The sequence below is a fragment of the Prionailurus viverrinus genome, chromosome F2 (assembly GCF_022837055.1).
Source record: "Prionailurus viverrinus isolate Anna chromosome F2, UM_Priviv_1.0, whole genome shotgun sequence".
In the NCBI taxonomy this organism is placed as follows: domain Eukaryota; kingdom Metazoa; phylum Chordata; class Mammalia; order Carnivora; family Felidae; genus Prionailurus; species Prionailurus viverrinus.
In genome coordinates this window covers 499,412-513,390 of record NC_062578.1, presented here as the reverse complement: position 1 = coordinate 513,390, position 13,979 = coordinate 499,412, and the positions used below count along the sequence as shown (strand labels likewise).

General features: G+C 38.1%; 1 protein-coding gene across 7 annotated transcripts in view; it reads right to left on the bottom strand.

The window, feature by feature from the left end:
* SPIDR (scaffold protein involved in DNA repair) overlaps window positions 1-13,979 on the bottom strand; it is a 509,126-nt gene that overhangs the window by 363,056 nt on the left and 132,091 nt on the right. Inside the window, exon 1 of one of the 7 annotated variants that reach the window (XM_047841989.1) lies at window positions 12,561-12,591. The exons of the other annotated variants lie outside the window; for them this stretch is intronic. The gene's annotated coding sequence lies outside the window, so the exon portion shown is untranslated. Of the gene's footprint in view, window positions 1-12,560; window positions 12,592-13,979 lie in introns of those variants that run through there. 7 annotated transcript variants of the gene reach the window in all.

The window sequence follows — 13,979 nt, the reverse complement described above, 5'->3', positions numbered from 1 at the left end:
CCACCTCCCTTTCTCACCCCAGCCACAGGCCTCTGCTCAGGGCTCTCGCAGCAAGACACATCTTAGCCTTGGGGGGTTAGCTCCACAAAGGCTTTTCTTACTCTCACCCACAGTCTGCCTTAAGCCCTCCACACCTGTTGCCATCTGGTGTTCTCTTTGTCTCACTCCACTCCTACCACTGTTAAGTAGGGCCATTTACCTTCCCTGCTATTATCAAGACCTGTGTGTGTGTAAAGTACACATACATATATAGCCGACTCATGTCTGAACTGTGCGAGTCCACATGTATTTTATTAATATAGTACAGTATATTTTCTTTTTCCCATGATTTTAATATATTTTCCTCTAGCTTAATTTGTAATGATACAAAATATAATAGATACAACATGCAAAATATGTATTAACTGACTGCTTATGTTATGAGTGGGGTTTCTAGTCAACAGCAGGTTATTAATAGTTAAGTTCTAGCAAGTCAAAAGTTATATTCAGATTTTCAGCTGAGCAGGAGGAGGGGGGGTGCTCAGTGCCCCTAACCCCTGTGTTCTTCAAGGGATAACTGTATATTCTTTTTCATATCCCTCAGTTTCTGATGCAGCACACATAAGAAGTTAAGCAAACAGTGGTTTTCTCCCACATTCCAATCTGTATCTCCATTCCTAATTGCATCTCTTTTTATAATCTCTCTCCCCTTGCCTAGAAGAGCAGTCTTTAAAATAGAGATTAATAAAGTAGGCCATCCACTCTGGTCTCTACAGGAATGAGTCACACATAACAGTCCAGAGTTGCATACAAGTCAATTTATCTAATGTTTAAATGGAGGTAATGGGAGTATATGGAAAACAGACTAGGAAAATAAACCACTTCTTCTAGACATAAAGGGCACAGGGTAAAGGAAATTTCAAGTAGGAAGAGGAATGGTACTTGGAAAAACACTTCACATGCAGAATGGCATGTGCATAAGAGTAAATAACTCAGCTTCGTTAAGAAAAGATGGGAAATGATCTGAAAGTCCACCCACAGAAGAATGGCTAAATAGATGAGGGTATCACCACATGCTAGAATGCTGTCCCAGGATGATAAAAGGGAGACTTCCCGTGTCACCATGAAAAGATTTGGGCACACTACACGTGTACTTCAAGTGACAAACATGCTGCCATTTGTCTAAAAGGGCTGGAGAATAAATCTTCACATGCATCTACTTAAATTTCTGGAAGAATTTAATAATACTGTTTGCCTATGGGGGAAGGAAACTGGGTAAATGGTGCAGGAGTGAGCAGTGCCATCTGTCCCTATGGCATGCAGACCTTATGAACCTGATACCTAAGGAGGCTGGGGCAAACCTACCTCTGCAAAGTGGGAATGGGGCAAATTTGTCCATAAAGCAATGGCCCAGAAGAAGCTTGATACGTCCAGAAATATGCATATATGTCTTTTCCTGATATAGGTCTTCTGGCAGAAGAAAGCAAGCTATACAAAGAATACGCCCCAAACATTTGTGGACGCCTTCTTTAGTTACAAGTGCTGTGCTGTATGTACACAGCACAGACACAAGCTGAGAGAACAAGCCACAGGTGCATGAGGGCAGAGGGGGAAGCTTGCAGGGGGCTCTGCCTAGGTGGCACCCACACACAAAGGGCACCCACCTCACTGTAAAGACTGTCCAATCCTGCCATTTGCAACCACATGGACGGATCTAAAGCACATTACGCTAAATGAAATAAGTCAGGCAGAGAAAAACAAATACTGAATTATGTCACTTATATGTGTAATCTAAAAATGGTAAACTCATAAAAATGGAGAACTAAATGGGGGTTCCCAGGGAATGAGGGGGGACAAGGCAGATATTGTCTAAGGGTACAAACTTACAACAAGTAGCAAATAAGTCCTAGAGACTGAAATGTACAGTAGAGTGAAAATAGACAACAACATTGTATTATAATCACCAAACTTGTTAAAAAACTAGAAGCTATCCTAACCTCTAAGAAGAAATGAGAATTATATAAGGTTATAGAGATGCTAACTATCACTACAATGGCAATCATATTACATATGTAATGTATCAAAGTACCATGTACACCTTAAATTAACACACTGCTGTATGTTGAATGTATTTCAATTTTTTGGTTGAAATTGATTTTAAATTTTTTTCAATTTTGCTTTCTGTACACATTTATATGACATTTTATCTTCTATTTTTTTAATTTACTTATTTAGATTCAAATTAGTTAACATACAACATAGTATTGGTTTCAGGAGTAGAACCCAGTGATTCAGCACTTACATACAACACCCAATGCTCATCTCAACAAGTGCCCTCAATACCCATCACCCATTTAGCCCATCTTCCCACCCACCTCCCCTCCAACAGCTCTCAGAATATATTTCAATTAAAAAAATTAAAAACAAGGGGCACCTGGGTGGCTCAGTCAGTTAAGTGTCTGACTTCAGCTCAGGGCATGATCTCACAGTTTGTGGGTTCGAGCCCCGCATCAAGTTCTGTGCTGACAGCTCAGGGTCTGGGGCCTGCTTTGGATTCTGTGTCTCCCTCTCTCTCTGCCCCTTCCCAGCTCACACACTCTCTCTCTCAAAAATAAACATTAAATATTTTTTTTTAATTTTTTTTCAACATTTATTTATTTTTGGGACAGAGAGAGACAGAGCATGAACGGGGGAGGGGCAGAGAGAGAGGGAGACACAGAATCGGAAACATGCTCCAGGCTCTGAGCCATCAGCCCAGAGCCCGACGCGGGGCTCGAACTCACCAGCCGCGAGATCGTGACCTGGCTGAAGTCGGACGCTTAACCGACTGCGCCACCCAGGCGCCCCTAAATATTTTTTTAATTAAAAACAAATTAATAAGAGTATCCATTTGCTACCTGCCTATGTGCATGCAGGGAAAGCATGGAAACTCACTTGAGGCTCTGAAGTATTTACGGATCGAAGACAAGCTCTGACCATAAAATAAACTCACTTCCTTATTAAAGATGAAGATGCACTTTAATAAACATTCTTGGATAATAAGGTTTGCTTTACTGGAAATGCCACTAAAAAGACTTGCAGAAAAACATACAGAATTTTGGAAATTCAAATCATAGAGTGTAAGATTTGTCAGAACTGAAAGAAATCAAAGGAAGACTGGCTATTTTTCAAATGAGAATTCTATTCGTGAACTGAAGAGAAAGTGGCACCTGCCAATTGGTAATTAAACAACTGAGCGGACCTAGCCAACCAGTGGATTAGTCCCTCATCCAGGAGTAGGTTCTATACCTTAAGTGTAAGAAAAACAAAACTTGCTTTGAAGCTGTAAGATCAAACAGATAGATATTAACTGGACTTATTGTGGTCATCATTTTGTAATATATACAAATATCAAATCACTACATTATGTATCTGAAAGTGATATAGTATTATATGCCAATTATACATCAATTAAAAAAAAGAAAAACAAGGAGTAAAACCAGAACACTGCTTGGAACAACAGCTAGGGTTGTTCTGATAACCTCCAGCCCAGATTATTCCAATGATGGCAATGGCTCTTCAAGTGAATTTCAACTGAGAGCCGCCAGGAGGCTCAAGCTCCTGAGTCTGGATCAAGGAAGCAAGAGGCACCTACAAGAACACTCAGCTCACAGGACCCTTGGTTTGATGGCCAAAAAAGCAGAAGCCATGCAATAGTTTGGGAGGAGCTAGGGTCAGTTGTAGTTTACAAGGGTTAAGGTGATCACTTACTGTTCTAGGAAAAATATGTAATATACTCTTATCATAAACCAAATGTTTTATTTCATAATTAACCGAAGAACAATTCTTTTATAGGAGCAATAACAGACACTGAGAGCTTATTCCCCATTTCCCCCTTCTCCACGAAATAGTAATCCAAGTATACCTGGAACACAAATTCCTACCTTTGAATGAATGTCATAGACTCTACAGACACATCAGCCACCTTTCTTTATGTTCCCTGAATAGCTTGCAGAACTTTGCTGGAAAAGAGTGATTTTCCTTTAACCCAATGAGAGAGAGAGGGAGAGAGAAAGGGAGGTGGGGAGGACTGAGAGAGACAGTACAGTAAATCACCCAGATTCTGGTAGCTTGTCACCACATTCTCATGACTAAATGTGAGCTCTGTGACCCCCACATGGAATTGCTGCACAGAGCATGTTTCTGCTCTTCTGAATAACAAAATCAGAAAGTGAGTGTCTTTTTAAATATTACAGGATAACGTGAATAACTATTATGCTTCCAAACATACACATGGAACATAGCCATCCAACAAGTGTTCTTCTTGAGACACTGCCAGAGGCTAGGGCAGGGGACAAGGAAAAAAGAGAAATCAAGAAGTGAAGAGTCCGAAATATTTTTCTACCTAAATAAACAAAAAATCCTACCTGAAGCTTCTATGTCTTGTAATTCCTTTACAGTTACTTTTTTGCCACATGAATTAGCCTATAGGATTCCCCTAGGGCTTACTGTGACATGACCCCCAATAAACTCATTGCTTTGTCAGCTCATTGGGTAGAGAAGAAGACATGTGAGCCGACCACCTGAAGGTGGGACAGGATTTGGTCTATAATGGCGATCCCCACCAGTAAAAAAGAACATGGGTAAAGATGGGTGGAAAGAGCCTGAATTTCCCTCAATTGTTTTATTGCTCAGGCTGAGTAGATTTGTGGGTGTTTTTCTTTTTACATTTTTTGTGTACCTACTTCATTTCTTAAAAAAAAAAAAAAAAAAAAGGAAAAACCAATGTATATTCTACAAATAGAATAAATCTGACATGGGGGCACCTTGGTAGCTCAGTCAGTTAAGTGTCCAACTCTCGATTTCAGCTCAGATCATGATCCAACAGTTCATGAAATTGAGCTCCAGTCGGGCTCCACACTGACAGCATGGAGACTGCTTGGGATTCTCTCCCCCTCTCTCTCCTCCTCCCCAACTTGTGTGTGCATGCCTGCCCTCTCTTTCCCAAAATAAATAAAATAAAGCTTAAAAAAAGAATCTAATATGGCTAACATGTATCTACAGAGCACAGAGGAAGACCTACTGGTCAGACTCCCACTAACGCTGTAATAGCATTTGAAATGGGAGCTTTGGATCCTGCTGCACATTACAATCACTGCTGGTCTTTAAAAACGCTGCAAGCAGTTCTGTCAGTACCATGCAAAAGAGGGAGGCCAACTCACTTCACAGCCTCTCAGGCACAACATCACAAGCTGTTTTCTGAGCCAGCAAGGCAGGCCTCTACTATGCCAACATCAGAGGAGTGTGCACGTACATGCACACTCATCCAGGCATGTATGCACACATACACTCCACACTGCACCCCCAGCACTCCACTTCCACATCTGTCAGGCTACAGGCTACAGAGCCTCCATTACTGTTTTCTATAGTGGCTACACCACAAAAACTGAATTATTAATAAAATGACTTACTGCTATGACAAACTCATGTAATACTTTATCATTTACAAGCACTTTCATCCTTATGTTGCCCCACCTGAACCTGACAAGGAGCTCTGATAGCAGACATTACTAGCCCCTTTTAGGGATGATAAAACTGAAGTCAGAGAGGTTATGAAACTGTGTAAGGTCACAGCACTAGTACTTTAGATACCTCCTTTTATGTAACTGTGGTCATTTCATTCATTTATCAGTTGTATTTTTTTAGTGTCATCAGTATCACTCATCACCTTTTTTGTTGTTGTTCTTAAACGTTTTTATTTATTTTTTTGAGAGAGAAAGAGAGAGCAGGGGAGGGGCAGAGATAGAGGGAGGCAGAGGATCCAAAGCAGGCTCTGTGCTGACAACAGAGAGCCCAATGTGAGGCTTGAACTCACAAACCATGAGATCGTGCGAGCTGTAGTTGGAAGCTTAACCAACTGAATCACCCAGGCACTCCATTCATCACTTATTTTCAATATTAAAAAGCACAAGGGCATTTAAGCAAGGTGTGAAAAAATTTATGTCTCCTCACCGTAAACAATAAATGCTGGCTAATCAGCCTTATCCTACCATGAATGCAAACAGCACCAAAGCCATGTTTATGATCTGACAGTACCAAGAACAAGGCTGATGGGCACCACAAGATATTTTAAAGCACAAGACAGGGCACCTTGGTGGCTCAGTCAGTTGGGCATCTGGCTCTTGACTTCGGCTCAGGTTATGATCTCACAATGGTGGGTTCAAGCTGTGTGTCAGACCACGCTGAGCACAGAGGCTACTTGGGATCCTCTCTCTCCCTCTCTCTCTCTCTCTCTGTCCTTCCCCCATTTGTGTTTGTGTACTCTCTCTCTCTCTCTCTCTCTCTCTCTCAAAAAATAAAAAAATAAATAAATTTTTAAAAAGCACAAGATGCAAGCCAGCAACCGGTGGATAAGGCTTTGTTTTTAGTTTTTTTCCCTAAAGAGTGTTTCACATGTGGTTTCTATTTTTCATTTGAACTAGTTACATGTAGAAATTGGGAGATTTCACATACAGATCTGGATTGACGGCTTCTCTTGAAATTGAGAGGATGTGGCAAAGCTGGAATCACATTCTTACAAAGCAACAGCTGACTGCAGCTTGTTCATGGTCCTTGTGCTCAGCCAGGGAGGCCCTCTGGGCCCTCCTGGCTTGTACCAGCCACCTGGGTCCACAGGCATTCACAGGCTTCCTACCCTGGAACTTGTTCTTAAATAGTTAAAATGAATCAATAACAAACAAGGTGAGCAGAAAAAACTTCTCCAGGCTTACAGAATTACAGTTTGAGGGTGATATCTGGCTTGGTTGCCTATGGACTACTGAGAAATAACTAGCCACATAGCAATGAAATGGAGCACCTGATTCTTACTGCCTGTCTTCTGGGAGAGCCAGTCTCTCCATTCCTGTAAAACAGAGTGATGAACCACTCCACCCTCTTTCAAACAGTTTTACATATATGCATACGTATATACATACAATATGGTATGAAAGTCAATCCTGATCACACTGTTATGTCTTGTTACTGAGGATCCATTTTTTTGGAGCAGGAAGGGTACCTGGGAGGATAAGGCTAGTGGTATATTCCAAAATGAGAACCACCATTCATGACATATTTTTGAGGCACAAAAGATATACGCAAAACACAATGACTGTATTTTCTTCAGAGAAGGGATGATCTCCACCCTAAATTACAGAACATTTATAAACTCTATAGGGCATAATGTTAAGTGATCAAAATCTCAAGTTCACCTACAGTGGTTACGGTCTAGGAAAATAGGAAAAATAATTAAAACAAATGCACACCCCACCCTCATCACCACAGAAAATGTAAGACATAAAATCACTATCCTGTATTTATCACCTCTCTTTTCATTTTTGCCCCTGTAGGTGTAACCAAAAAGAAAGGCTCTCTCAGGCTCCTTTACAAAGTACTCTGGTACACAAAACTAGGACTTGGGACTCCTAAACAGCCTTGACCTGTGGTGCTTTTCAAAGAAGAGAAGTTGTTGAGGTTTGGAACTAATAGAATGTCCCAACAGAGTGGGACAGAAGTGATAGTGCTATGGTTAATAATATAAAATAGAACCACACTAAAATTTATAGAAGGTCTGAAACCTCTGTGGCTAATTCTCATCACCAGATATCTACGAAATCCCAGTCATACTAGACTTAGTATCTTAAAATGAAAATAAATTACACAAACATGTTACCGCTAATTATCTCCAGCTATACACTATAGAAAGCTTATTATGATTATGAATTAACAATACAGAAAAAATTCAATAAGATGGGTGTGTGCATCCTACATTATAACTTCTAAATGTAAACATCTATGGGCAGGACGAAAACCCACAAAAAAGAAAGGAACACAAAATCTTTAAAATTTTCCCACTGAATATAAGGATCAAAATGTGACTGCTCTTGACCTGAGAAACTGTTATCAGACAGTCTAAACCAATGCCACTCCATGTTTAGAGACAACTACAGACAGGAAAAAAAAAAAAAAGTTATTTTATTTAATCATTTTCATTTCATAAGACTGTTGGGGCTGGGGGTGGGTATAGGGAGTTCTAAGCCTCAAATCTTAATGTTGATTGATTAAATTAAGAACATCTGTGTTAGGTCCTGTCTCCTGCCACCACAGGAAAATGGGCCAAACTCAGGAGTAATTGCACATTGTAAAGCTATCATTTTATTTGTTTCGTTTTTTAATATTTATTGTGCACTCACTGTAGGCAACTTGCCAAGTCCTCAAAAATACAAAGCTTTACAACACACAACTTCGCCATCAAGGACTATAGAGATGTATTAACTATAAAAACAATTCTGTGGAAACAAGTGGGAGAGAACAGTAATTTGGGTGAGAAAAAGATGACACTGGAGGGTTTGGGATGGATATTTCAGCATAAGCAAAGATTCAAAGATGTGAATATATGATCCTCAAAAGAATCCCCTATCCCTTAGCCCCCATGCCTGGAGCTGTCTTTTACCTCTGCCTCTTCTATTTCTATTTTTGCCACTTCATATTTTCAGCTTATTCAACTCCCTCACCTCTAGTTCACCCACCTTTCTACCCGCTACAACTTTTCTGGGGAGCATTTCAGGAAAGCTACTTTGTATTTTAATGCTTTCAATTTAAAGCTATCACTTTTGATATACAATTATTTTGGGGAAACGTAAGATAATCTCTCAATATTTATGTCTTTAAAATTAAAAACATAAAAAAGGTCTGGCAAAAGCCCAATTTACTTGTCAACAGATTTGTTAAATAAGGGTGGCAACTCGTCACTTCTTTTGGAGAACAAAGATTATCAGAATAAAACACATGTAAGTCACATGTATTTTAGTGACTAAATACACACAGATCTGCTTAAACCACAGATAAACATATTTATATTGAATGTTCTGTAATGTCATTTACTCATTTCATGCACCTTTAAAACTCTGTATCAACACATAAGAGATCTTTCTTTTCTTTCTCTTTACTTCCTCCTCATTTCCTTCCCCATTTTTTTCAGAATTCCAAATTCCAGACTGCAAATTTCCTTCTTACAAATGAAAAACAAAATAAAAGCACATATGTATGGAAATGTGTTTGAGGCTCAATTTGCATTCCTTCTTAGACGCTCAGCTCAATAAAATAAAAGAACCAGAAATTGTATGGTAAGAAAAAATGCTATCTTGATACTACAGAAAGAATGTAATCCATAGCCACTGTGAAATGATGAAGAAAAAATAAAACAAATTTGACTTAAGCAAATTTCCTCCTTCTCTTGACCTTCCTAAACCCCTCAACTTCGGTCATTCTTTCAGGTAGATACCCTAGAACCAAGTGGGATGTCTTGAAAAACTACCAGATATACACTGAGCAGAACACAGCACTGTCTCCCACACAGGCAAGATAAGCACAGCCAGTTTTGACACATAGCGAGGGAATGGGTGTTAGGACATGGAACCATGGTGGATGATTTTCCCTCCCTTAGATCCAAATAGTAAAATGTGCCAAGGGCCAGAAATTTGGATGGAAGAGTCTAAGTAAAAGATGAAGATAGAAAATTTAATGTGTTCTCTTAGAAGCTTGGTTGATAAATTCATACTTTCCCCCCTATTCCTTAATTTCCTATTTATTTAAGAATTCAAAACCTTTTACATGAGCACTCAACTTAAACTGACTAGTAGAACACAGGAGATGCTTCTTCTTTTATGATCTAATTCAAAGATTCCATGGGTTGTTCTCATCTGCCCCTTACCAGCAGAGTAATATGCCAGGCAAGTCTTTAACTTGGGATATAGCCATGTTATCCAAGAGGCAAAATGAAGACAGTAATACTCATCTCAACAGGGTCACTGTGAAAACTGAATGACAAAATAGACGTAAAATAGATTCTGCAGCACCCTTACACAAAATACAAGTTTTTAAAACTGAAGTTTAGCATCCAAAATTTTCTAGGGCTTTATGCTGCTGCCCACGACAAATGTGTTGTTTGTTCAGTAATGTTTTTCATCAAAAATTTTTTTTCTGGAAATATAAGTTACACAGATCATAATCACACATTCAACCCATGGGATACATTAGCTTTGTTAATGAGCAGTCTACTTAAAATTTAATTATTACATAAAACCCTGTAATAGGTTTTCAAATCACTGAGCCATGTGATCATGCATGCTTATTACACACTCATTTCTTTAACTATTTTTCCTAATTGGGTACAGAATCTTTTTCCAGTTAATTTTCCTCATGGCTGAAAATTCTTATTATATCAGGATGCATATTTTAAGTATTCTCAACTGTGTATTGATGGACACTCAGAAGAAGCTGTCACTGAATGACAAATTATGTGCCCATGATAGCAACTCCAATCCCTTTACTTTGTAAAGTAAGGGATCATCCTCATTACAGGCATAAAATTATGATAAAAGTAGAGAAATTTAAAGGAATATAGAATAAAAAATATAATATCACCAATTCTATTTCCGTAAGACTTGAATATTTAGGTACATCTAGTTATGTATGCTTTCACCGTGTATGTAGGTATTTAACTCATGAGTATATAAGTCTTAAAAAATCACTGCCACTATCGATCTGCAAGCCTTGCCTCTACTTCACTTATTTATTCACTTATCCATGACGATGCTAGGCCATAAGAAACCTGCAGCCTAGCTGGGAAGAAAGGCAGGTAGAGCAATGATCACTGGAAGCTATGACAAAGTGCACTGTGGAAGAAGGAAGAGTACTACAGTGATGAAATACCCAAATCCTAACTCTCAACTAACAACTACAATGTGTCTCACCAGGAAGGAGGGGAAGGCAGTAATATACTCTTTCCAATATTTACCACTCTAAGATTTTCTGAGAAATTCAGAATTTCTCAATCGAATCGATTGAGAATTTCTCAATTGAATATTCAATCTACATAATCTACATAAAAAATATTTAATGTTGTTCGGAGGTACTTAAAAGTACAATAAATGATTATTTTTGCCAAAGGAAGACTTAACGGGCCAAAAAATTTCTTCTATTCAAGCTTCACTGCAAGCCCAGCCAACATAACCCATTGCAAAACAATGCCCCAAAGAAATATTCATTTTATAGCTTTTTGATAACATGTTTGGTTTTAAATACTTAATATGTGTCTGTAAAAGTATATGTTTATGATTTATTTGCTTTATGTATTTTTTATACTACAGAATAGGTTCCCAGACCTAAATGTTCCATCATTACAACTCTGACCTATGACCATTACCCACTGACTAGCCAGGTTATGATGAGTACACAGTGAGCAGCTGAGGACAGGCATCCTGCCAGATTTTAGAAAAGCATTAATGAATAAGAAAGACAGTGATTAATCACAAAAAAAGAAACATTATCAGACATTAGCGAAGAAATCACATATTCCAACAGACACTAAGGCCTTCTTTAAAACCTTCATCAGTATCCACACAAACTAACCACCTTGGTTACATGTTGCAATGAACAGGAAAAAAGTTATCTTCTGATGATCTAATGAGCTAGTTATACGGCAAGATATGTTTGTTCACTCATTTACACATATGCAAATTAAATATTTGGGGAAAAAATTAGATTAAATATGTATAATTTTCACGCAAAACTGTTCTAATCTTTAGCTTCCTATATACTTACTGCATACTGAAGACAACAGAGTGAATGCATTTCTGTGATTGGAAAACAAAGATAGTAAATGAGAAAAATAATGAGAAAGAACCATTCCTTCCAATAAATGAAGAAATGAATAAAATAATTTTAATATATCTTAACAGATATATTAAACAGATGTATATATATCTTAACAGATATATTAAACAGATGTATATCTGTTATCAGGCACTGCATTTTCCCTGCTTCTTAATCCACCTTTCCTAATTTTTAATTCATATGTGTGACTGAGAAAAGCACTTTCTGAATATATGTTTTCTTCGGTGGTAAAACCGAATACCTTAAATGCCACAGCAGAGTCCATATAGTGTGTAGTATATACTAGTCTGGCATGGTTAGGTGAGTCGTGGTATTTCAGTGCTATCAGTATCAAGCACTGTTTGCAATATGAAGTCTTAAAACAAAAAAAACCATATCCCTGAAAAATAAAACAATTCTCCAGATTCACCTAACATGCAAAGACAAGAGGAGCATTCCTCACTCTGTTCAGAACCTACATTGAAACTTATCTGAATGAACTTGGCCCTGGCTGGCAGCAAGACAGCAATTTTCATCACTGAGTGACTTAACAGAACACTGTGTTCCTGACACAGGCACACACACAAAAAAAGGTGCTGAGATCCATGCATGCTAAAAAGAACCTCAGCTTACATTTTAAATATAATTTTTTAAATATAATTTAATTTTTAAATATAATCATAAAATTATGATTTTTAAATTCATAAATTTTTAAATATAATCCTAAAAGATACTTAAATATGATTAGTAATTTTCAGTGTTTGGTACGTATTTATTTCAGGTAACTGTTTTATCCTTACTCCATTTGGGTCACTTTCAGTGTTTCCCTGGACAGTCACTGGAACCCTCCCCCAACCACAACGAACCCATGCTCTGGCCTTCCTCCTGCACTTCATCCTCTAATAACGTACCTGGAAAATTCCAAAGCACACTGAGCTGGCATATTAGGGAGGGACAGCAAGTAAATCCAGAAACAATGTATTGAGTCACTTCCGCAAAAAGCCCTGAAGAAAGATGTGGGCCACAGTTCTTCCTCTCACGCGATGTAGTCAAAACAGGTAAGAGTAGTAAAGTTACATCATTCCCAAACAGGTTATGTTAAATCATCTGCAAAGGTAAGATGCAACTAAAACACAATTTGGCAGGGAGTCTATACACTTTCTCTGTGAAAAAAAATTAGTCTTTTTCTTTAATTTTTGCCATCCTCCGTTTCTCCTGCTCCAAAATCCAGCTCTCCAAAAATGCCATCCAGTATACCACTAGGATAGTTGACTCTCACCCTTGGCTAAAAGCAGTCCACACTCACCTCATACTTTGGGGGAAAGCTACCCATGTCCTAGTGTGTTCAGAGTGAACAAGACTGAAACCACAAAACTGTCAGCAGTCTACACGAAGTAACTAACAAAATGACAAACGTTTGTTTTTTTTCACCCTTAAACAACTTAGTTTTTAGTCTTACTTCTTTACTACTTCTACAGGCCTCAGACCTGTGTAATTAACACATATTTGGAGGGAAAGTATTTCAAAGTCATACAAATATATCCTGTTTCGCATTAATTTTAAAACTCACTGATGGATCTTGCCTTCAGCAATTATTACTGTCATTAAAACTAAAGGATGATTTTCTATTTCCTTCATTCCTTCTACATTTGTTGGAATTCTTCTCTAAGGAAAAGCTGGGTTTTTTTACTGTTAATTTATTCAATCATGTATCTGTATCAATATGTATTCATGGATATTTATTTTATTTTGTGGGTTATAATCTAATATTATCATTCTTTATTTCATTGCTCCAATCATTCCAGCTTTGGCCCCACAAAACACTTTCAGATTAAATGGGTCCTTTGGATCTTCCCCTCCCAACCTTTTCTGAACACTTCCTTATTTCCTGATAATACAAGATGTGTCAGGCATTTTTTATATTTTCTCTGCCATGGTCACAGCTCCATTTTACCAAGGAGCCCTCGTTTGATTCACTGGAGTGTGCTTTTGGAAACCAAGAGCTAGGCACTAAGTGTGCTTGTTGCTCACTGCTTCTATGCCCCCTCAGTGGACAGACATAGGAAAGTAAACATACATTTATTTGTACATTGCTTGCTTAAATATGTCTACCTGTACGTATATATGTATATGTGTGTGTATATAAAGCACATAAGTTCACACTGTTAGACTGAACTCCAATACAGCACCACAGAATTCATTTTAGTATTTCCCATTGCTTATCTGTAACTTCATTCTTCCCTGGCTCTCAATTTCTACATTGTGATATATATTTACTTATTTGTTCAAACAACAGTACATATGCAACGTGCTTTCAAAACTGCTAAGCC